Source organism: Scyliorhinus torazame, chromosome 8, assembly GCF_047496885.1.
Source record: "Scyliorhinus torazame isolate Kashiwa2021f chromosome 8, sScyTor2.1, whole genome shotgun sequence".
Taxonomy (NCBI): Eukaryota; Metazoa; Chordata; class Chondrichthyes; order Carcharhiniformes; family Scyliorhinidae; genus Scyliorhinus; species Scyliorhinus torazame.
Window position 1 is genome coordinate 101,969,659 of NC_092714.1, and position 22,302 is coordinate 101,991,960.

Sequence of the window (22,302 nt, forward strand, 5' to 3'; positions counted from 1 at the left end):
AGATGCTGTGCAGGGCCTTGATGACAGTGGCAGACGTCATATCGGGGCATGGATTGGCAAAGGGGAACCTGGAGTATTTGTCCACCACGTTAAGGAAGTACGTGTTTCGGTCAGAAGAGGGGAGGGGACCTTTTGAAGTCCATGCTGAGGCATTCAAAGGGACGGGAGGCCTTCACCAGGTGCGCTTGGTCTGGCCGGTAGAAGTGCAGTTTGCACTCCGTGCAGACCTGGCAGTCTTTGGTGACTGCCCTGACTTCCGCAATGGAGTAGGGTAGGTTGCGGGCCTTTATGAAGTGAAAGAACCAGGTGACCCCTGGGTGACAGTGGCCATTGTGTAGGGCCTGGAGGAGATCCACTTGTGCGCTGGCACATGTACCTCGGGATAGGGCATCGGGGGGCTCGTTGAGCTTACTGGGGCAACACAAAATCTCGTAATTGTAGGTGGAGAGCTCGATCCTCCACCTCAAGATTTTATCGTTTTTGATCTTGCCCCTCTGTGTGTTATTGAACTTGAAGGCAACCGACCGTTGGTCAGTGAGGTGAGTGAATCTCCTGCCGGCCAGATAATGCCTCCAATGCCGCACAGCTTCAACGATGGCTTGGGCCTCCTTTTCGACTGAGGAGTACCGAATTTCGGAGGCGTGGAGGGTGCGGGAAAAGAATGCCACGGGTCTGCCTGCCTGGTTGAGGGTGGCGGCCAGAGCGATGTCTGATGTATCGCTCGCAACTTGAAAGGGGAGGGTCTCGTCGACCGTGTACATCGCGGCCTTGGAGATGTCGGCCTTGATACGGTTGAAGGCCTGGTGAGCCTCGGCCGTCAGGGGGAAATCTGTGGAGTGAATGAGTGGGTGGGCCTTGTCCACATAATTAGGGACCCACTGGGCATAGTATGAGAAGAACCCCAGGCATCGTTTGAGGGCTTTGGGGCAGTGGGGGAGGGGGAGTTCCATGAGGGGGTGCATGCGATCGGAGTCGGGCCCCAGAACACCATTTCGCACCACCAAGCCAAGGATGGATAAGCGCTTGGTGCTGAACACGTACTTCTCCTTGTTATACGTTATGTTCAGGGGTTTGGCGGTGTGGAGACATTTGGAAATGTTAGCGTCGTGGTCCTGCTGGTCGTGGCCGCAGATGGTGACGTTATCCAGGTATGGGATGGTTGCCCGCAGTCCGTACCGGTCAACCATACGGTCCATCTCCTGTTGGAAGACCGAAACCCCATTAGTGACGCCGAAGGGAACCCTAAGGAAGTAGCAAAGGCGGCCGTCTGCTTCGAACGCCGTATATTGGCGGTCCGCCTTGCGGATGGTGAGCTGGTGGTAGGCAGATTTCAGGTCCACTGTAGAGAAGACCCGGTACTGTGCAATCTCATTGTCCATATCAGATATGCGTGGGAGGAAGTACACGTCAAGCTGCGTGTACCGATTGAGGTCTGACTGTAGTCAATGACCATCGTGTGTTTCTCCCCAGTCTTTACAACTACCACTTTGGCTCTCCAGAGGCTGTTGCTGGCCTCGATGATGCCTTCCCGCAGTAGCTGCTGGACCTCCGACCTGATGAAGGTCCTGTCCTGGGCACTGTATCATCTGCTCCTGGTGGCGACAGGTTTGCAATCCGGGGTGAGGTTCGCAAACAGGGAAGGTGGGTCGACCTTTAGGGTCGTGAGGCCGGATACAGTAAGGGGTGGTAGGGGCCTGCCGAATTTCAGAGTTAGACTTTGGAGTCTGGAAGTCCAGGCCAAGTAGCAGGGCTGCGCAGAGGTTGGGGAGGACGTAAAGCCGGAAGTTGCTGAACTCTACGCCCTGGACGGTGAGGGTTGCGGTGCAGTACCCCCGGATCTCCACGGAGTGGGATCCAGAGGCCAGGGAGATTTTTTGGGTAATGGGGTGCACCGCGAGGGAGCGGCGCCTTACCGTACTGGGGTGGATGAAGCTCTCTGTGCTCCTGGAGTCGAGAAGGCAAGGTGTCTTGTGGCCATCAACTTTCACCATCGTTGTCGCGGTTTCGAGGTTGAGTGGCCGGGACTGGTCGAGCGTGTTGGAGGCGAGCTGCGGCTGGTGTTGGTGGGCCGGGGGCTGGTCGGCGGCGGTTGCGGGCGATGAATGGCCCGATGAGGTGCACGACGAGCAGGGATCCTGAGGCACCGTCCAAAATGGCGCTGAAGATGGCGGCGCCCACGGGACGCACGTGGGTTGCGGGGGCGAAAATGGCGGCGCCCACGGGTCACACATGGGGGGTGCAGGAACAATGGGGCTAGTTACAGCAGCGATCGACCGGGCCTGGCACACCGCAGCAAAATGGCCTTTCTTCCCACAGGCCTTGCAGAGCGCGCTCCACACCGGGCAACGCTGGTGGGGGTGCTTTGTCTGCCCGCAGAAATAGCACTTGGGCCCCCCGGGGTTGGCTGGCTGCCGTGCGGCGCAGGCTTGGGGTTGGCTGGGGGCAGTCGCTGGTGCGGTCCACGATGTCCAGGATGGGGTCGCCATGCGGTCGGGGGCGTACGCTTGTACATTACGGGAGGCTACCGTTAGCGAGGTCGCGAGTTTCTTGATCGCCGCGAGGTCGAGCATACCCCCTTCTAAGAGGTGCTGGCGGATGTATGCTGACCCTATGCCCGTAACAAAAGTGTCCCTGATTAGGAGTTTGGAATGTTCAACGGCCCAGACTGCCTGGCAATCGCAGTTCCTCGCCAGGGCGTGCAGGGCCACACCAGAAATCTTCCAATGACTCTCCGGGGCATTGTTGCCACGTGGACAGGAGGTGCCTGGCATAGAGTTTGTTGATCAGCCGTGTGTAATTCTCTTTCAGAAGCGCCATGGCCTCAGTGTACTTGGGCGCGTCCCGGATTAGAGGAAAAATATCGGAGCTCAACCATGTGTACAGGATCTGTAGTTTCTGTGCCTCTGTGGGTGGTTCCATCGCTGATCCGATGTAGACTTCAAAGCAAGCTAGCCAGTGGTCAAAGGCCGACGTGGCATTATCTAATTGAGGGTGCAGCTGCAGGCGATCTGGCTGGATGCGAAGGTCCATCGCTGTAAAATCTCTGCGTAATAAATTGATGCACTATCAATTACTATGAGTCGAGAGTAGAGAGTAATCGAGGCTTTATTATGCAGAGATGTGTTGCCTCCTACAGCTGCTGCCGAAATGGCTGTAGCTCGGTGAGCACACACATTTATACTCCGCCTACTGGGCGGAGCCAGCAGGCAGGGATCTACCCCAGTACCTGTAGTACAGGAGACTTACCGTATTACATCTCATATGTGTACTATATACAAACAGTGGTGACTACGACAATATGGCAATTTTCCCAGACACCTTAAGCACAGAAGAGCCTCCGAGGTTGCCAAGATGGGGGTCTTAGGCTGCAAGGCTTATTTAATGCCGTTTTAGTGCAAGATACTGTCTTGGTAAAGAAATTAAAACATGCATTAGTAACGGATACTCAGAGGATCATTAGGAGGTTGAGAAAATGCCTGCAGGTGCTCATTAAAGAGGCTGCATGGCTTTCTAGTGAGGAATACGTCAATAAATAACCTCTCCTTACAGCAGCCAGCTGAACTAGAGAAAGTAAGATGTTATTGACGATTTTGAGCACTGCTGAAAGCTTTCAATGTTCACCTAGTGCTTCAGATTGACTGTCTACACTATGTTTGAAAAAGGCCTTCAAGACATATCAGGAGACTTCCGAGCATTGTTTGTCAACATGTTACCAATACTATCAATATTTTTTCCAGAAATCCTCTCAGGGTTTCACCTAAAAAGGTGGAGTGTTGTATGATTCTATCTTACTGGACACACTTGGACAAGGGACTGCACAGGTGGAAACAGCAAAGAGCAGAAATGCTGTTGTTCAGGAGGTTCTGTGGTTTGGGGTACAAACATGTAATTCTTAATTGTTATTGTGGTCATTGTGTAACCGAAGACACTCAACTTCACTGTTAACCACCCGGCCAATCTTTGTGTCATCCGCAAACTTACTGATCCTACCCCCCACATAGTCATCTATGTCGTTTATATAAATTACAAACAATAGGGGACCCAGCACAGATCCCTGTGGTATGCCATTGGACACTGGCTTCTCATCACTAAAGAGCCAGCTATCATCACCCTCTCCTACAGCTAATCCACCTTATCACATTACCCTGTGTCCCATGTGCATTTGTCTTCTTTATAAGTCTCCCATGTGGGACCTTGTCAACGGCTTTGCTCGAATCCATGTCAACTACATCAATTACACTACCATTATCTACACACCTGGTCATATGCTCAAGAAAGTCAATCAAGTTTGTTAGACATGACCTCCTTCTGACAAAGCCATGCTGACGATTCCTAATCAAACCTTGCCTCTCCAAGTGGAGATAGATTCTCTCCTTCAGAATTTTCTCCAATAGTTTCCCCAACACTGACGTGAGACCCACTGGTCTGTAATTCCCTGGCTGGTCTCTCCAACCTTTCTTCAATAATGGGACCACATTAGCTGTTCTCCCGTCCTCTGGCATCACCCCCGATGCCAGAGAGGAATTAAACATTTGGGTCGGAGCCCTGCAATCCCCTCACTTGCTTCCCACAGCAACCTGGGACACAATTAATCCAGACCTGGAGATATCTCCAATTTTTATTTTTTTTAAATAAATTTAGAGTACCCAATTCATTTTTCCAATTAAAGGGCAATTTAGTGCGGCCAATCCACCTATCCTGCACATCTTTGGGTTGTGGGGGTGAAACCCACGCAGACACGGGGAGAATGTGCAAATTCCATACGGACAGTGACCCAGGGTCGGGATTCGAACCTGGGTCCTCAGCACCGTAGGAGCAATGCTAACCACTGTGCCACCGTGCTGCCCGAGATTTCTCCAATTTTAAGCCTGCCAAGACCTCCAATACCTCGTCACCCCCACGACAATTTGCTCAAGAACCTCACAATCTCTCTCCCGCAGTTCTATATCTACCTCCTTATTCTCATGGGTGAAGACAAATATGAGGTATCCATTCAACACCCTACCAATGGCCTCTGGCTCCACACACAGATTTCCCTTTTGGTCCCTAATAAGTCCTACTCTTTCCCTGATTATTACATAGATTACATAGAACATACAGTGCAGAAGGAGGCCATTTGGCCCATCGAGTCTGCACCAACCCACTTAAGCCCTCACTTCCACCCTATCTCCGTAACCCAATAACCCCTCCTAACCTTTTTGGTCACTAAGGGCAATTTATCATGGCCAATCCACCCAACCTGCACGTCTTTGGACTGTGGGAGGAAACCGGGGCACTCGGAGGAAACCCACGCAGACATGGGGAGAACGTGCAGACTCCGCACAGACAGTGACCCAGATGGGAATCGAACCTGGGACTCTGGTGCTGTGAAGCCACAGTGCTATCCACTTGTGCTACCGTGCTGCACAAAAAGCCCCAAAAAAAGTCAAAAATTATCCTCTTCCCTTTGATATACTTACAGAACATCTTGGGATTTTCCCTACTTTTACCAGCCAGAGCTTTCTCATTTCTCCTCTTTGCTCTCCTAACTACTTTCTCAAGCTCCAACCTGCACTTTCTGTACTCGACTAATCTCATCCGTTGATTTGCTCCCCTTGTACTTGCTAAAAGCCTCTCTTTTCCTTTTCATTGTATCCTGAATGTCTCTGGTCATCCATGGTTCTCTGGGCTTGTTATTCCTCTAGATGGAACATGTTGAGCCTGTACATTCCCCATTTCCTTTTAGAACACCCCCCACTGCTCTTCTGTTGATTTCCCTACAAGTGACTCTTAGTCTACCTTGGCCAGGTCCTGCCTTATTTTACTAAAATCCACTTTCCCCCAATCCACAACCTTTTATGCCTCCTCCTCTTTTACCCCCTCCTCTGTCTTGCCTGAAGATTCTACATCCCGGGATGTTGAGTTGCCAATCCTGCCCCTCCCTAAACTACATTTCCTTGATGGATACTATAATATCACAATTCCACATGTCAATCCTTGCCCGTAACTCATCCGTTTTACTTGTAAGACTCCTGGCATTAGAGTCCATCCAGCCTCGTCTTAACTCCCTTGAAACCTACTACTGTAGTATTCCCTCTGACTGATTGCTTTTCTGTGTTATGCTGTGTCCCTATTCTGTTACAATCTGCGTCCTCCTCCCCCTACCAAATTAGTTTAAACTCCTCCCAACAGCACCCAGAAACCGGCCAGCAAGGACATAGTCCCGCTCTGGTTCAGATGTAGACCGTCCCACTTATACAGGTCCCATCTTCCCCAGAAACGATCCCAAATTTCCAGGAATCTAAAACTCTCCCTCCTGCACCAACTCATAAACCACGCATTCATCTGTGCTGTTCTCCTATGAATGAATCTGCAGTGAAAACAAACTGGAAAGCAGAAAACTCAATCTGGAAGCCTGGTTTGAAGGACAGTGTGCTAGAAACAACCACCTGAAACAAAGACTTTTATCCCTTTCATTATTACTTTTACACCCCTCTTCTCCCCTCTGTGTCTGTTTGCCGTGTGTGTGTGTAGAGGGTGGAGGCAAGTTAAAGTGGGGGATTAGGAATTAGATAATAGTTAACCAGTTGTATTTGAAGCATATTTCATTATAGTTCTTGTTATTAATAAAAAGTAATTGGGTTTAAATTTACAAACCTGGTGACTGTAAATGTTGGGCAGCCAAGGACCAAAGACTTTGGGTATTTTTCTAAGAATTTCTTTGTTAGTTCAATTATGTTGCGACTCCAGGCCAAGGGGGGGCTGGAACCGGCTGCGCCCTAGCCCAGTGTGTCGTAATAGTACATAAAATAAAGAACCAATTGGACACCTGAAATGATGTTAGCATTTACATATGACTCTCATCAGACCTTAGGCTTTAATGGCAACTGATTAGCGATAACGTTCCACAGGAGCACAATCTCGACCTAATGTTGATAGTTCTATTAGAAATGACCCCTCAATTCATACAACTTGGGAAAACAATACAAGCCAGCACCCCAACTGTCTCAGGACTACGTACCATAGATTACTAGTTGATCTCCCTAGGCACAGCTCACTATAATCTTTAGAATCATGGGAGCATCATGCCAAATAATGGACAAAGCAATAATCTGTTGCTCAGGTAGATCTAACTCCCTTCAAGTCCATATATACACAATTGGGCTTCTACATTTCTACATTACAACAGACTACTTCAGAAAACTTTATTGGGTCTGAAACGCTTTGGGACTTCCTGTGGTCACGAAGGGGGCTATGAAAATGCAAGTTTTAATTTCTTTAGGGTAACTTCTGTAAATAGGCATATGCTGAGGTCAGTCAAATAATAATTATTTTCTTTAAATTGGCATCTTAATGTGAATCTAAAATTCCTCCAAAATGACAGACAAACAGCAGATAAGAACTTAAATTCCAGTTTTCAATCATTTTGGAAAGTGACAGCTCAAGTGTGATGGACACAGTTTTTGCATGTTTATTAGCAGAGCTATTAAAGATTTCTATGCCACCCAAACTGGTTCCAATGTTGCTGTTCTGCCACCTCCACTGGATAGTTCTTTTTATTATCGCAAGCCCAAAACATGATGCACTATATCAAAAATCACATCCTAATCCTAAAGTTTAAACAACCATGTTCACATTACTTCCAGAGGCTTAGCTTTGCTTGTGGTCTAAAACGATTGAAAATAGTTAGTTTGAGATGTGAAACTAAAGATCTGTTTATGTAACACCAAAATCTGAGACTGTGGCAATATTTGGAGAACAGAAACAATTAAAGTTAGTTGCACCTGGACAAAAGTGTAACAATTTTTAGGGCTAATTTCAGAGCTGAAAAAATTCATTTTATTTCAGTAAAAACCGTAGATAGCAAGAATAAGCAACTGGGAAATAAGAAGTGAAAACTAAACAATTTGTGGATTGGACCTGTAAGCGGACAATGAAATCTGATGGAGCTTGTAAAACTACCTTCAGAAGTTGAAACTCCGATGAAGGAAGTGAAAATGGTTTTGGACCAGATTTTGTGGTGGTAATGGTGAAACTGTCAGTATTTGTCATTCCACCACTGAAACAAATGCTAACAAAGAGAGAACAAAACATGTTTTTATTGAACATGTTACCACAGAAACCAGATTTCAGTTCAAACTCCGGGGTGTACAGGAGATACACAGAGGCCCCAGATGCTCCTGAGGGAGCGGCGGAAGCTGTAAGCGGAGTTTGAGTTGTTGACCACAGGGAAAACAGTGGAACAGTTGAGGCATCCCAATCCCAAGGTCCAGCAGCAGGGCCCTTCCCCTCACAACCCTAATCTTGGCCCCCGCAGATCCCCACACCAACTACCCCAAACCCCCCTTCCGCCATCCCATCAGAGACCCCCATCTGACCCCGGGGGGTGCCCCACGGTGGCCTGGCCCGCGATCGGGGCCCACCTATCCGCGGGCGGGCCTGTGCCGTGGGGGCACTCTTTCCCTTCCGCCTCCACCACGGCCTCCACCATGGCGGAGGCGGAAGAGACTCTCCCCACTGCGCATGCGTGGGAAACTGTCGGCGCCCGCTGACGCTCCCGCGCATGCGCCGGGAAACTGTCAGCGGCCGCTGACGCTCCCGCGCATGCGCCGCATTTCCGCGCCAGCTGGCGGGGCAACAAACGCCATTTCCGCCAGCTGGCAGGGCGGAAATCCCTCCGGCGTCGGCCTTGCCCCTCAATGTTGGGGATAGGCCGCCAAAGATGCGGAGCATTCCGCACCTTTGGGCTGGTGCGATGCCCGTCTGATTGGCGCCGTTTTTGGCGCCAGTCGGCGGACATCGCGCCGTTGGGGGAGAATTCGCCCATGGTCTTGGACCCAGGGGGGATGAACAAAGTTTTTTAATTTAATTAATTTTTTAATTAATATTAATTTTCACACCACCAACCTCCCCTCAGGGTTTGCACATGCTAAAGTGTCACAAACTACATCACCAATGAGACGGTTAAGAGCTTCTACCTACCCATAGTGCAAATTAAAAAGTGCAATGGTCAGCTTAAAACTATGTACAGCAGCTCAAATGTTGTGTCCAGTCCAATTTTTATTCCATAAATCCACACCATTATGAAATTAATCCTTTTTTGCCATTTATCGAAGAAGTGGGACAACAGACAAAAACAATCAGTTATTAACCTCAGAATCATCGTTATCTGGACTTAATCATCGAGTACACAAATAATTATGGTGATAACGGCCAGGATTCACTATTACCTCCACTCCGACCGGGAATCCTGATCAAGCGGTGAATGGAGCAACCCCCAAAGAAAGGGTTTGATGATGCTATGCTCTGATCCTCCAGCAGCGGTGGCTGCAGTAGCGTGCTACTCGGCCCGCACTAACGGGAACATGTAAATTAAGGTAAAACATGCATTTGCATACAATTAACAGGCTTGAAGCCAGTCTCCCTACTCCCCCCACCACCATGATGCTCTGACCCCCTTCAATGGGTTCTCCACCAAGCTGTCTTTGATGTGAGGTTTGCCAAATACAGCCCTGCCATGGTGGAGCCCAAGGGGGTCAGAACTCCACCAAGCGACCTTTGATGTGAAGTTGGCCAAACACAGCGCTGCTGCGGTGGAGCACGAGGGTGGTCAAAGAGGACAGAGCACTGATGAAGTGCCCCTCTCCTGCTGCCAGCCTGCAAGGTTGGGGGTTAGGTTGGGTGCTCCCCCAGTTGCACTTTCAGACCTCCCTATTGGGGCTGATTTAGCACAGGGCTAAAGAGCTGGCTTTTAAAGCAGACCAAGGTGGGCCAGCAGCACGGTTCAATTCCCATACCAGCCTCCCCGAACAGGCTCCGGAATGTGGTGACTCGGGGCTTTTCACAGTAACTTCATTTGAAGCCTACTTGTGACAATAAGCGATTTTCATTTTCATTTCATTAGAACCCCAATCAGATGCCCCATCAGAATCCCCCATCAGATCCTTCATCAGACCCCCCATCAGAGGCCCCTATCAGACCCCCCCATTAGTCACCCCTATCAGAAACCCCCATTAGATTCTCCATCAGACCCTCCATCAGATCCCCCCCTATTTAGTCACTCCTGCCTGAAACCCTCGCAGACACAGGGAGAACATGCAGACTCCGCAGAGACAGTGACCCAAGCCGGGAACTGAACCTAGGACCCTGGAGCTATGAAGCAACAGTGTTAACCACTGTGCTACCGAGCTGCCCATGATAGTGATGCTTTGAAGCATGAAAGGAAAGATCAATAAACAATCCACCAAGCCTCTGTGCCTGACCAATAATACTGTCAATCGCTGACTAGTATATTGCTGTGTGAAATTGAATGAGAGATCTGCATTTCAAAGCTGTCTGGGGATTTGAAGCCCTTTCAAGTGTTCTGGGCTTTCAAAGAAGCATCTGACACTTGTGACAACCTCTGCTTTAAAGACTTTTGCCTGAAGCAGCAAATAATGGGAAGGGTAAGTGAAAGTGAAGGTGAAGGTGCAGAGATTTTTTACTCTACTCCTGAACTTATCTTCAGCTTTCAGACAGGGGTGACTAGTGGGGGGGGGGGGAGGGGACTGATGGTGGGTCTGATGGGGGTCTAATAGGGTGGTCTTGTGGGGGTCTCTGATGGGGTGATTGATGGAGGGTCTGATGGGAGGGTTTGATGGGGGGTCTGATCGGGGTGACTGATGGGGGGTCAGATGGGGGTCTCTGATGGGATGGCGGAAGGGGGGTTTGGGGTAGTTGGTGTGGGGATCTGCGGGGGCCAAGATTAGGGTTGTGAGGGGAAGGGCCCTGCTGCTGGACCTTGGGATTGGGATGCCTGCTAAAATTGGTGGCCCGATACCGGGATTCCAACAGAATCTGCCGAGCTCGCCAGCATGCATACATTTGCATAGTTAAGCAGTGAGTTTCGCACCTGGTCCCTGCTCCCAGCACCAGCAGAGATCAGTCCTCCAAGATCAGTGTCTGAGCTTAATATAAATTGATGACATTTATTTTAATTTTAGATTCCTTATGTGATTGACAAGTTAATAGCATTAGAGAGCTGATTTAAATGAAGTCTTGGGGGCCGCTATTTAAGGCGCCACTTGTGAGCCCCTATGGGACAGGAACTTATATTCCGCGAAGCCCACGTTGAGATCAATCAACAATTCCCCTATGGTCTCCGTGAGGATTATAACATCCCTCCTCCCTCAAGTCTGTTTCATCCAAGGGCAGCACGGTGGTGCAGTGGGTAGCACTGCTGCCTCACGGCACCGAGATCCCAGGTTCGATCCCGGCTCTGGGTCACTGTCCATGCGGAAGTTTGCACATTCTCCCCGTGTTTGCATGGGTTTCGCCCCCACAACCCAAAGATGTGCAGGTCAGGTGGATTGGCCACGCTAAATTGCCCTTAGTGTCCAAAAAGGTTAGGTGGGGTTGCTGAGTTATGGGGATAGGATGTAGAGGTAGTAGTAGAGGCGGGTACAATTGTGTCTTTCAAAAAGCATTTAGATGGTTACATGGGTAAGATGGGTATAGAGGGTTATGGGCCAAGTGCGGGCAACTGGGACTAGCTTAATGGTAAAAACTGGGCGGCATGGACTGGTTGGGCCGAAGGGCCTGTTTCCATGCTGTAAACTTCTATGATTCTATTCTATGAGGTGTGGGCTTTGGTGGGGTGCTCTTTCCAAGAGCCGGTGTGGACTAGATGGGCCGAGTGGCCTCCTTCTGCACTGTGAATTCTATGATTTTTCATGCAATGCTTTTCCCTCTTTTCCCTTGGCATCACCCTCCTCCCTGTTGAAGAGGATTTTGTCTTTGGTTGAGTGTGGTGCGAGGATTCTTTTGTGCATGTACAGCCAGATCCTGTCAGCGGAGTCGAGGAGAATGTGAAATGGGAGGGTGAATTGGGTCCCATTCTGGATGACGAGCTATGGAGCGAGGCTCTTCACAGGGTCAACTCCACGTCCTCATCCGCTCGGCGTTGTCTGATCCAGTTGAAGGTGTTGCAGAGGGTTTCATCTGACCAAGGTGAGGATGAGTCGAATTTTCTCTGGGGTAGATGTGAGCATTGTTCTCAGGGACTGGCCAACCACACACATATGTTCTGGGCCCCACCACCAGGACCGGCAAGCAGTGCCGGAAGTGACTGAACGACCTCCTCAGTGTTAAGTAATGGGTTAAGAGACATTGCAATTAGTTGTCTCATTTATGTTAAGTATCCATTAATTGACACTGATATGTAAAGGGGCTGCAGGTGGCCTCTGTCAGGTGGTGCAGTTGTTAAGACTTTTGTGCAGAGGCTGAGGAAGTGAAATAAATGGTGTTTCGTGAAAAGGAACAAGAACTTTAGACTCTTCATATCACAGTAACTAAAACGTCTAACACTCAGGGCGGCCACGGTGAGTAGACAGCACAGTGTGCCTGGCACCAACACCCGTCCCAGACACCCGTAACCCACACCCCAGCCAGAGGGCAACCAAACCCCACCCGCCGGCAGGGTGAGACAGAAGACCGGAGCGGCAGGCACTGGACCTGATCGGTGGACCCAGAGAGAGGGCAGCCACCGAGGCATAGGTCGGCATCAGGCAAGTCCCTGTTGAGTTGTGGTGCCCCTGTGACACGCGTGGCACCACCCCCACACCACCCCACCGTCCCAAGTCCAGGGAAGACACTGACTTTCCATTACAGAGACACTGCACCATCCCAGAGACACTCACCTTGGTTGGGCACTTTAGTGAAGAGGCTCTTGGGGCACTATCTGGAGCTCACCACGCAAATGATCTGGTACATCAGGTAGAGGCAGGAACCCCCGAGGAGCGGATGGTCGGAGGGCGACCCGACCGCAGGGACCAGCTGCCGTCCTGACAGAAAGATGGTCCCATCGATGCTGGAGATGCAGGAACAGAGCTGGGGACAAAATGAAGGGTTGATAGCAACCATTCAGTCCCTGCAGGTGCAGTTGGAGGAGTCCAGGCACAGGAGGCGATGCTGACCATGTGTGCCACCCAGGCCAACACTGCACGGGTGCCGTCCACAGTGGAGCCCTTGGGGCGAAGATTTCGGCCATGGGTCAAGACGTCCAAGGCCTGGGTCACTCTGTGCGGGCAGTGGCTGAGGCACAGGGTGAGACTGCCCTTTCTCAGGTAGCTATTTACCAGGGCCACCTGAACATTGCAGCAGCGCTCCAGAGCTTGGACCCAGTCACAACGGGTCATGACTGCGGGTGACGACGGCATTGGCCAGGCACTGGGCTCCATGGCCGCGGGCATTGAGACCCTGGTCTAGACGAGAGACGACCTACAGGACTGGCAGCGCCAGGTGGCGGGGGAGCCTCTGGAGCTAACTCCACCTGCATCTCCCCCCCAAGCAGTAGCCTGGGAGCCATCAGGCAGCCCAAGGGAGCAGGAGGTGTTGGGGCCCATGCCGGTGATCGCCGCAGTGGGGGTGCTGGAACACCACAGCGCCTCAGACTTCCCCCCTCGAATCCATGGTGCATCTGATGGGCAGCGGGAAGAATAGTGTCTCACCACTCCAGCTGGGACACCCTAGAGACTGCTGGGCTCATCCAGATGTTGAGGGCAGCACGGTAGCATTGTGGTTAGCACAATTGCTTCACAGCGCCAGGGTCCCAGGTTCGATTCCCGTCTTGGGTCACTGTCTGTGCGGAGTCTGCACATTCTCCCCGTGTGTGCGTGGGTTTCCTCCGGGTGCTCCGGTTTCCTCCCACAGTCCAAAGATGTGCAGGTTAGGTGGATTGGCCAAGCTAAATTGCCCTTAGTGTCCAAAATTTGCCCTTAGTGTTGGGTGGGGTTACTGGGTTATGGGGATAGGGTGGAAGTGTGGACCTTGGGTATGGTGCTCTTTCCAAGAGCCGGTGCTGACTCGATGGGCTGAATGGCCTCCTTCTGCACTGTAAATTCTATGTCTATGTCTATGTCTAAGCCCAGTTGCTCCAGAGGGCGGCTGCCAAAGGGAACCTCTGATTTGCCGCCTGGGGAGCCACCTCGACGTAGTGTTGGGCCAGAAAGTTGGACATCTGTCCAGTTGGCACTGATGCAGCACATAGGATAGCATTAGGGGCGAGGGCACAGACCTGTACATAAATGTTCACCTTTTCACAATAAACACCTTGCACAAGCGTTTCAATCTGCCTCGGTGCTCTGTCAGAAGGGCGTGAGGGATTTGCTGTGCTGGCTGCAGAAGGGACGATGGGGGATGGGGGAGAGATGGACGGCCTTTGGAGGTGGGCATGTGCCAGGGCCCCCAGTTCAGCCACCGCTCATTGCACCGGAATCCAGCCCCACCCCTAACCAACCCAAACCCCCCCGCTCTCATACCCCGTCCCCACCTCCGCCAACCCAACGGTTCGGTGGGACCGTGTGATGGAATGGTCAGCTCGCTTGCAGGGATCACCCAGGTGGACGGTGGCAAGTGCTACCGTGGTTAGGAGTCAGATGTTGTCAAACAATGTGGAGCACTTGAGCTCATTGCAAAGCGAATCGTCATCATCCTCCATCCTATGGACCAGACCCGCTGCTACTGCCAACCTAGAATCCGCATCCCATAGTGAGGCAGGTAGGAATCACAGAGGTGGTTGCAGAAGGACCTCGTGGCGAAAAGGTTCAGAGCAACATTCACCTTGGCGGCCACTGGGAGCAGGTGTCCTCCTCCATGTGGCCATGGTTCCAGGTGCGCTATGATCTACCAGATTTGCTGTAAAGTCCCCCTGTTCAGCCGGAGTCTTTGACAAAATGCTCGGTCCAGCAAGTCCTCAAAGGACAGGCACTGCCTGACGTGAGGCCGGATGCGGAGTCTTGATCCCACCTCCTCCTCGGCCTCTTGGAAGGCCGGCTTTCCATCCTCACCAGCTTGCTCCTGTTCCTCTGGGGCAGGCTCCTGTAGGGTCCTCCCCGGGCAGCTCTGCTCGTACAGCCTCAGTGCATCCCCTCGGGCTGCGGTGATTAGGATGAAGGCCACCGTTCCTAGTTGAATTCCTAAATCCATTATCTGCAGGGGGTAAAAGGGAGACATGTTAGCATGATGCATACCCCTGTGCCCAGTCAGGTCCAATGTACCACACGGTGGCCCTGTCTGCACTGCAGCCTCTGCCCCCACATGTCCCTCTCCCCACCTCCCTTCTCTCCAAACCTCGCACCCACCCTTGGCCATTCCCCCTGGCACTCTGCCCTCCACCCTGCACCCGTGGCCCCCTTGGCGACCGGCCCCACGAGGGCCTCTGGCCCCAGCACCAATCCCTGCTGGCACTGGTTCCGATGGCTGCACTACTCATCCAGTGGTACACTCTGTGTGATGAATGTATTACTGCTACCATTCACCATTGTATTACATTGCATTACATTGTATTATGTTGATGCCCTTGTGGGCTCCGCCTGTGGCCCACTATTGTATTACATCACATTGTATTATGTTGGTGCCCTTGTGGGCTCCGCCCCCTCGGGGGGAGGTATATAGATCTGCAGCCTGTAGGCGGCACTCAGTACAGAGCAGTCGCAGGCAGGCACAGTTCTAGCTGATTAAAACCACTGTTCACTTCAACTCTCCGTCTCGTGTGAATTGATGGTCGCATCAATTTAATCAGCTACAATATCGCTATGGAAGCAGCCCTCAAACCTGATCGACTGGAACTCGACCCTCAGGCAGCAGAAGCCAAAGGAATTTTTTCGCACTGGCTCCGCTGTTTTGAGGCCTACCTCGCCGCCTCCTCCTCGCCCAACGTCACCGAGGAACAGAAACTGAGTTTCCTCCACGCCCGGGTGAGCCACAGAATCTCCGTGCAGATCGAGGAAGCGACCATGTACGCAGACGCGGTCGCGATCCTGAAAAGGCAGTACATGAGGCAGGTGAACGAAGTGTTCGTGCGGCATCTCTTCACCACTCGGCGTCAACGCCCCGGGGAATCGTTGGAGGAATACCTACGCGACTTGAAGGTACTCGCTCGAAACTGCAATTATAAGGACGTCACGGCCTCGCAGCATATGGAACTCGCCATCTGGGACACCCATGTGGCTGGAGTCCGGTCCAACTACGTCAGACAGTGCTTGCTCGAAAAGGGCGCCCTCGACCTAGAAAAGACTAAAACTATCCACCTCCTTAGAAGTAGCATTTCAGAGCCTCAATGCTTTCCCCTCCGACCACACGATCCCCTCGTGGACATGCGACCAGAGGGTGCCCCAGGCCTGTGCCGCGCGGCTGTCCGCCCAACCCGGGGGGCTGCCCTGCTAATTCTGTGGCCAGAACCAGCACCTCAGGCACGCTGCCCGGCTCGGAACGCGACCTGTAGCGACTGCGGCAAGAAAGGACACTTTGCCAAAGTCTGCCTGGCTAGATCCAAATCTTCTAAACCACAGGCCCGACTTTCAGACTCCCAGGCCCGCAGACCCTGCAGCATGGCAGCGTGCCTGCCGGTACCGCCCCCTTCGGACGCGTCATCAGCCTCGGGCTGTCTGTGGGGGCAGTCATCTTTAACCCTACCCAACACGTGCGATTCATGGGGGCCACCATCTTGGCCGCCATCTTCAACGCCGCCCGACACGTGCGACCGACGGGGGCCGCCATCTCCAACGCCGCCCGACACATGCGACCAATGGGGGCCGCCATCTTGGGACCACCCCACCACCTCCGACCACGCCGGCTACCTGCAGCGGCGCTGTCACCCTCGACCAGTCACGGCCCAAGCACCTCAGGAACTCGATGATGACCGTCTGGGTCAATGGGCACGAAATGCCCTTCCTGTTTGACTCTGGGAGCACGGAGAGCTTTGTACATCCAGACACGGTAAGGTGCTGTTCTCTCCAAATTTTCCCCGCATTCCAAACAATCTCCCTCACTTCCGAATCACATTCGGTGCAGATCCAGGGGTACTGTGTCATGAACCTCGCGATACAGGGCGCCAAGTACGCCAATTTCAAATTATATGTCCTCCCCGACCTCTGCGCTCCTCTCCTGTTAGGACTGGATTTCCAGTGCAACCTCAGGAGCCTGACCCTGAAGTTCGGCGGGCCCCTACCCCCTCTCGCCGTATGTAGCCTCGCGACTCTTAAGGTCTCTCCTCCCCCACTCTTCGCGAACCTCACTGCCGACTGTAAACCCGTCGCCACTAGGAGTAGGTGGTACAGTGCCCAGGACAGGACTTTTATCAAGTCAGAGGCCCAGCGTCTCTTGAGGGAGGGGGTCATCGAGGCCAGTAATAGCCCATGGAGAGCTCAAGTGGTGGTCGTCAGGACCGGGGAAAAGAATCGGATGATTGTAGACTACAGCCAAACCATAAACCGGTACACGCAACTCGATGCGTACCCCCTTCCCCGGATAGCGGACATGGTGAATCAGATTGCACACTACCGGGTGTTCTCCACGGTAGATCTGAAGTATGCATATCACCAACTTCCAATCCGCCCAGAAGATCGCCACTGCACGGTCTTTGAGGCAGACGGGCACCTCTTCCACTTCCTCTGGGTCCCCTTCGGCGTCACCAACAGGGTCTCGGTCTTCCAAAGAACGATGGACCGAATTGTGGACCAGTACGGGCTGCGGGCCACATTTCCGTACTTGGACAACGTCACCATCTGCGGCCATGATCAGCAGGACCACAACGCCAACCTTCAGAAGTTTCTCCAAACCGCCCAAGCCCTCAATCTCACCTATAACAAGGAGAAATGCGTTTTCCGCACAACCCGACTGGCCATCCTCGGCTATGTCGTGGAAAACGGAGTCCGAGGGCCCGACCCCGACCGCATGCGCCCCCTGCTGCAACTCCCCCTCCCCCACTGCCCCAAGGCCCTGAAAAGATGCCTCAGGTTCTTTTCGTATTATGCCCAGTGGGTCCCCAACTATGCGGACAAAGCCCGCCCACTTATCAAAGCCACCATGTTCCCCCTGATGACTGAGGCCCACCAGGCCTTCAGCCGCATCAAGGCAGACATTACCAAAGCCGTGATGCGCGTGGTGGACGAGTCCATCCCCTTCCAGGTGGAGAGCGACGTGTCAGAGGTCGCCCTTACCGCTACCCTTAACCAGGCAGGCAGGCCCGTACTTTTTTTCCCGTACCCTCAACGCCTCCGAGATTCGACACTCCTCAGTCGAAAAAGAAGCTCAAGTCATTGTGGAAGCTGTGCGGCATTGGAGGCACTACCTGGCTGGTAGGAGGTTCACCCTCGTCACCGACCAGTGGTCGGTAGCCTTCATGTTCAACAATACACAGCGGGGCAAGATCAAGAATGATAAAATCTTGAGGTGGAGGATCGAACTCTCCACCTATAACTACGATATTGTGTATCATTCCGGGAAGCTCAATGAGCCCCCAGATGCTCTGTCCCGCGGCACATGCGCCAGCGCGTAAGATGACCGACTCCGGGCCATCCACAATGACCTCTGTCATCCAGGGGTCACCCGGCTTCTCCACTTCATCAAGGCCCGCAACCTGCCCTACTCCACCGAGGAGATCAGGGCAATGACCAGGTACTGCCAAATCTGCGCCGAGTGCAAGCCGCACTTCTATCGACCAGATAATGCCCACCTGGTGAAGGCATCCCGGCCCATTGAGCGCCTCAGCGTCGATTTCAAAGGGCCCCTCCCCTCCACTGACCGCAAAGCGTATTTTCTTAACGTCGTTGACAAGTTCCCCCGCTTCCCCTTTGCAATCCCATGCCCCGACATGACCGCGGCCACTGTCATTAAGGCCCTGCACAGCATCTTCACCCTATTCGGTTTCCCCACATACGTCCACAGTGACCGAGGCTCCTCGTTTATGAGTGATGAACTGCGTCAGTACCTGCTCGGTAAGGGCATCACCTCGAGCAGGACTACCAGTTATAACCCATGGGGAAACCAACAGGTGGAGAGGGAGAACGCGACGGTATGGAAGGACGTCCTCCTGGCCCTACGGTCTAGGAATCTCCCAGTTTCCTGCTAACGGGGGGTCCTCCCCGACGCGCTCCACTCCATTAGGTCACTCCTTTGCACAGCCACGAATGAGATCCCTCATGACCACCTTTGTGTTTTCCCCCGGAAATCCACCTCCGGGGTCTCGCTTCCGTCCTGGCTGACAACACTGGGGCCTGACCTCCTCGGAAAGCACGTGAGGAGCCATATGTCCGGCCCCCTGGTCGAGAGGGTCCAGCTCCTTCACGCCAACCCCCAGTATGCCTACGTGGCGCAGCACGACGGCCAACAAGATACAGTCTCACTCCGGAACCTGGCACCCGCCGGTTCCCCTGCGACCATCACCTACCCCCCCCCCACCCTACACCGAACATGGCCTACCGCCCCCCCTCCCTCCATCGCCAATCTACAGGGATGAAGCTCCAGAAGACACACTCCCGGAGTCAACACCCGTGCCCGCAGCAACGAGTTCAACACCCGTGACGGCAGCGACGAGTTCAACACCCGTGCCCGCAGCGACGAGTTTAACACCCATGCCCGCAGCGACAAGTTCAACACCCGTGCCCGCAGCGATTAGTTCAACACCTGTGCCCGCAGCGACGAGTTCAACACCTGTGCCCGCAGCGACGAGTTCAACACCCGTGCCCGCAACGACGAGTTCAACACCCGTGCCCGCAGCGACGAGTTCAACACCCATGCCCGCAGCGACGAGTCCAACACCCGTGCCCGCAGCGACGAGTCCAACACCCGTGCCCACATCTAAACCAGAGCTCAGGCGATCGCACCGAACAATCAAGGTGCCGGACAGACTCAACCTGTGAGCCCACTTCACCCCCGCTGGACTTCAATGTTTAACAGGGGGTGAAAGTGGTGAATGTATTACTGCTACCATTCACCATTGTATTACATTACATTACATTTTTATTATGTTGATGCCCTTGTGTGCTCCGCCTGTGGCCCACCATTGTATTACATTACATTACGTTGTATTATGTTGCTGCCCTTGTGGTCCCCGCCTATGGCTTCACCCCCTTGGGGGAGGTATATAGATCTGCAGCCTGTAGGCGGCACTCAGTACAGAGCAGTCGCAGGCAGGCACAGTTCCAGCTGATTAAAACCACTGTTCACTTCAACTCTCCATCCCGTGTGAATTGATGGTCGCATCACTCTGTGACCCCCATCCGGTGCCCTTCTGTAGGGGCTACCCTGGGATGGGCCGCGTGATGTCTCATTGACGGGTGGCATCGGGATGTGGCTGGGGGGGAGAGGGAGCTTGGTGATGTGGAGGAGGGATGTAGGGAGAGGTTGGAAGTGGGTGGTGGTGGGGTGGGTGCACCTATACAGCCGGTGTCACTCTGTGCAACAGCAGTCCATCCATGCAATCCATGCCTGGATACGGCCCCGGTCCCGGGATCACCCCAACGCCACAGCCTATCCCCTGGTCAACCCGGCTACCCCCCCCCCCCCCCCCCCTCCCCACCGCCGGCCGCCCTGGCAGAAACTCCACCCCTTCTCCCACAAGCCAGCCATGCCAGCGGCAGGACCAGCAGCACATGGTCGCACCTCTGGGATGATGTCCTACCTCCGCTCTCTCCCTCAGCAACCACGACGCCCGTTGGCCAATTTTTAAAACCACAAGTGAAACTCGCCGTCGGCAATTCCTCCTGACAGAGCATCGTGGAAGCCCTGAAGAATACCGGTTTGGGCCCATTAATGATATGTCAACGGCATTTACTCCACATGCAGCGTAAATGTTGCTGACAAGGCACCGGAGCATGGCATCGGCCGGCGTCGGCCACAATTTTTGGCTCACGCGATACTCCACCCTATCGCGTTTCGCAATTCCGGCATCGCTGGACAGAGAATCCCGCACCGTGTTCCCTGGTGAGTATTTTCGAGGTATCAGACTCGCCGGTGCTGCAGACAGGGGTGAAAGTGGATATCCTCGCCTTTGCCTCGTTAATAGCCTGATGACGAATTCTGCTTGGGTAGAGGCCTCCTACTCCACCCAGTGCCTCGGCCTGGTTGGGTGACCTTGTGTTGTTATTACATTTGGAGAAGGACATGTACACCATTAGGAGGTCGGCAGAAGGGTTCTACCTCAGATGGTAGCCATTCATTTCCTTTTTTAAAGAGCTATTCATTGTCAGTTGTTTAAGGGTTTAGTTTAATATTGGAGGGGGGTTAAGTTCATTTGTGCTTTTGATTAATTGTCGTGCTCTTTGTTGTTGTAACTTAAGTTAATTGTTTTTTACTATTCTGTTTATAATGGCAAAGTTTCAATAAAGATTCAATAATGTTTCTTTCATCCTTTTCACTCCCATGGCGATGGAGCTTCTTCTACTTTTCAACGCTAGATCTTGAGTCTGTGGCAGGTCGAGCTGGATCGGGTGCATGAAGCAGACTGGGAAACACCGCTTCCTCAAAGAGCACTTGAGGGTTACAGAAGGGGGCTTGTCCTCGGTGCTGGCCTCTGGAGATAAGCCTGTCTCCTTAGCCTCCATCTCGGATCCCAAGTTCTCACTGTCGGGGGAACGAACCTAGGGTCCCCCATGGGTTGAGACCCTGTGCTGGAGGTGGCCGCGACTGGTGTTGGGGACATAGTTTCCACTGGAGTGGCCTCCTATTCCTCAGACATTCCAGGTGCTTTTTCATGGCCTTTACTTGGCCATGACTTGAGTGGAGATCTGTCCTGCCTTCTCCAACACGGCTCCAGTGATCCAGCTGGAGCCATTCCCGAAGTTCCGTACGTACACTGCATTTCTTGTTTAAAATGTTCTTTTGGGGTTCCTGGTGTAATTCCACTTTTTTTTTTAAAACATTTTTTATTAGAGTTTTGCAAAATTTTTCATAATAAACAATAGTACTAATACTAACACAACAAAATAGAGTGAATATTAACATACTGCAGAAAGAGAATATACAATAACTAGACGTTACCCCACACACCTCAGTCTTCCCACACCATCCCGACAGAACACTCACACCCCCCCCCCCGCCCCCATGGATTGCTGTTGCTGCTGACATTTTAATTTTCCGCGAGAAAGTCGACGAGTGGTATTATGCACCCGCTCAACAGCAGCAACTCTGTACACTTGGCAAAATTATTTACACACATAAGTCGGCATCTGTTTGTGGTGTTGTCCCTTGCTTCTCCCGGACGGATTTCGCTGCCGTTGTCGTCTCGTGCTCACTTCCGCTTCAGCGGCCCTCCCTGATGTGGGTATGCTGGGTCTGTGAGGATTGCGTTTACCAGAGCAGTGAGAGAGACAGGCTACCAACATTTGTAGAAGTACAACTCTTTTATTTAGCTATGAGCTGTTAAACATACTTGCACTGTGGGTTGACACTATGTTACGTTGACTGGAGACCTGAGGCTAACCTGACCAGACTATACTGCTGGCAGATGGTAGATGTTCGTATTACTGATCACAGGCTCTGGCTGTCTCAGAGGCTGCATCCCGA